Source organism: Zingiber officinale, chromosome 6B (genome assembly GCF_018446385.1).
Source record: "Zingiber officinale cultivar Zhangliang chromosome 6B, Zo_v1.1, whole genome shotgun sequence".
NCBI lineage: Eukaryota > Viridiplantae > Streptophyta > Magnoliopsida > Zingiberales > Zingiberaceae > Zingiber > Zingiber officinale.
In genome coordinates this window covers 23,720,342-23,723,886 of record NC_055996.1, presented here as the reverse complement: position 1 = coordinate 23,723,886, position 3,545 = coordinate 23,720,342, and the positions used below count along the sequence as shown (strand labels likewise).

The window sequence follows — 3,545 nt, the reverse complement described above, 5'->3', positions numbered from 1 at the left end:
TTTAGATAAAAAAAAAAAGCTGATGCAAATGCTCTAAGTATATATACCATTTTGAGTTGAGTTATTCTTTTGGATAAGGGAAATAAGTTCGAGATGAAAGTAAATTTTGATATTGTCCTACTTAAATGCTTTTATATACTATATATATATATATATATAATTGATTAAACATTGCCTTTTAAAACTTAAAATAGAAGCACTCTACTCATGGGTGAAAAAAAGTTTACAAGTTTACCATTAAGAATAAAATACAGATTCGGCATTGGATGGTCTTATAGGGACAGCGAAGACCATGGACACTACAATAAAAAAGTTAATAGACAACGCTTTTAAAGCGTTGTCTTTGTGCCTGAAAAAGCGTTGTTAAAGGCACTGTTGTTAAAAGTCTGCGCAACGACAACGCTTTTAAAGGTTGTCGTTTGTACCAAAGACAACGCTTTTAAATGTTGTCGTTTGTACCAAAGACAACGCTTTAAAAGCGTTGTCGTTTTTGCAAAGGCAACGTTTTGCAACGCTTTTAAAGCGTTGTTTTTGGTAGAAAAGACAACGCTTTTGCAACGCTTTAAAAGTGTAGTCATATTTTGCAAAGACAACACTATTACAACGCTTTAAAAGCGTTGTTGTTTTTTTACAAAGACAACACTTTTTGCAACGCTTTAAAAGCGTTGTCGTTTTAAAGAAAAAAATTTAAAAAAATTATTTAAAAATCATTATTTTTATATTTACGAAACTATTATTTTTCTTTTACCATGTCTAGATTCGAACTTTACATATAATCAACTCAGTTAATGATTTCAAACTCATCAAAATAATAGAAATCTGACGTTGAAGTAATATTAGTAATTAATTACATGATAAGCTAGTAAATATCAAAATTAACACTAATTCTGTTTCAAAGTATATAGTGATATTCACATATAAAACAAAAGAGCAAAAAAAATCTGTTTTGAACAGCTATAATCTGTTTAGGCAACAATCTGTTTACTGAATACTAAATACTGAATACTGAAGTAGCCAACAATCTGTTTACTCAAAATAGTACAGTAGTTACTAAATCCAAACGCTTAGTGTACTGATCAATTACTGAATCCAGACGCTCCTTAGTGTACTGATCTCGACTGTCCTGTATCCACCTACAAAAGTAGCAATAATATGTTTCAAGTCCATACATGAGCATTACTGATGGCTCTCAAAAGAAACAAAACAATCATCATGACTTTCTACCTACCAAACACACGCAATATCTTAATGAAGATTTTCTGTAGCTATTTTGTGCAGTTAGTGTTTCCCATTTAATTATTCAAGTATAATATGGTTTCATGGAATTTCTATTCCATCAAAAGAATCCCCTCTAAGAGGTTCTGATTCTAATGAAAATCCCTCTCTTCCTAATTTTTCTGTTAGTCTAAATGCCCATAGAACCATTGAAGAGAATATGCAAAGCAACATTAGGAAACAATAGACACGTAAAGTACATAGAAAGAGTGCTAAAATAAACGTGTAGATTGTTAAAAAGATAAAACAAAAATGCTAGTATTCAGAACAAACTAATAAATGATATAATAAGAGAACTATGTTCAGTAGAATAGCAGTGCTAATAGATAACAAACACATTTTGTGATTAGACAAGTTGAAATATCAGAGTTGAAGGGGTGAGGGATAGCACGAGATAAAAGAAACTCCAGTTAACATAGTAAAAAATGAATTACGATACATTGGCATGACGAAGAGTCATGAAAACACATTAACAATCAGACAATTCCTTCCAAAACAACTAGTAGGAATCAAACAATCAAGACAGTGAAAACAAGGTAATTTCAGCCTTTATGATGCGATTGTAATCAGTAATTGAATGGAAAAAAAGAGTTAATTTTGATTAAGGGAAGACTAACAATGAAATAATCAGAATATACAAAATTGTTCAGGATTCAGAATCAGCCGGATTCCAACGTCAGTTAAGAACAGTCAAAACTTATCAGAAACTGAATAAACATTCCAGTGAGCGGTGTGTTATAACAAGAATTGCCACTTAACAACAGGCAAAGAATCTAACAATATCTACATTGAGGCGTGCAACAAATGTGCCTCCTAACTACCTCTTGGAGCGCAAGTGAATACACATGCATACTTGCATTAGCATCCATTAATCCAGAATTCAAGCAAAACAGAGTGGAGCTATCAAATATCACAGCAAAGCAGTCAACTTAAAACTATAATCAATTATAGGAAAACAGAAAATATAGTACTTTTCATATAATACAGGAAATTGAACTTGTACAGTACTTAACATTTTTTGCAGTGCATATATTAACGTGTGAAAGGTAGAATGTTCAGATTAAAAAGTATTTATAATCAAAACCTGAATGAATGCAGCTATCTGCAATAAAGACTTTTTATTTCCCAAATTGTGTGCACGAATGATTTCATTTGTAACAATCAAACCATCAATTAGTCCAGTTAAAAGATTCTCCATAATTTAACAGAATGAAGTGTTTACATTTTTAATACTACCACAATAGAGAATAGACATATATATCGTAGCTAAGAACATATGCATTATATCCCTTCATGTATACCATATTATTATTGTTGACGTGACAATATGATTCATCTAAACTTTCCAGGTTATTGAAATAACAGAAGAATTGAGCAAGTGGACTATTATATGGCTACAACTGATATAAAAAATTAAGCAAACAATTGTCAAAATTAGAAGCTCAGGGAGCACATCTCAGTATTTCTCCATTCTAAAATGCATTCAGTTTATATAATTCAGTTAATGACCAAGAAGACTCTTTATCACAGATTAAACTGAGAATAACAAACAAGGGTAGATTGCATCTCATAGCTAAAAATGGATTCTAAAGAAGCAAAAAGTTGCTTCTTGCTAAAGATAATGAACTTAATTACATAAACCTTAGCTAAAACAAGGTAATGAACTTACATAAACTTGAACGCACCTACTCATAAATATGATCTTGTATACATTCTGCCAACTCCGATCGCACCTCATCAATTTCTTCTCGAGAATACTCTGCTTGTGTGAACTGTGAACATTAATGAGGAAAAAAATTAACATTGACTTTGCATATTTTAAATAGTTTATTTCAAATAATTTGAGATATAAGCAAATAAACATTACTATAGATCGTAGTGAATCTCTTTCGATAATTTCAACTTCTTCAACAAATTGTCTCATAAATCGCATCACATAGTAACCACATTGTTTAGCATCTTGTTGTCGAGGAGCCTATGGAAATTAGAGACATATTATTAATGATAAACATACACATTAAAATATATGTTATATGTAATTACACATACCTTTACTATTACCCACATAGCCTTTTTTCTACCTTTCCTTCCCTTGTTTGAATTAAACAATCTTAAGGCCCTTCATACGTTAATGATTTTTTTATATATGAGTTTTGTATTAACATAAATGCTTAATAAAAAAGAAATATGAACTCACATTTCCACTATATATTTCCAATCCTCATCATGAATGCGGTGCCTTAGAGAATCCAACAAATAAATAACTTCAT

At 30.7% G+C, this 3,545-nt stretch overlaps 1 long non-coding RNA gene across 1 annotated transcript; it reads right to left on the bottom strand.

Annotated features, from left to right (window-relative positions):
- Positions 1 to 960: 960 nt before the first annotated feature.
- Positions 961 to 3,545, bottom strand: LOC121990004. Its single transcript, XR_006114396.1, has 4 exons — positions 3,325 to 3,545; positions 3,143 to 3,250; positions 2,961 to 3,047; positions 961 to 1,133 (listed from the first exon to the last, which is right to left on the bottom strand). It is a non-coding gene; the product is annotated as an uncharacterized LOC121990004 (long non-coding RNA).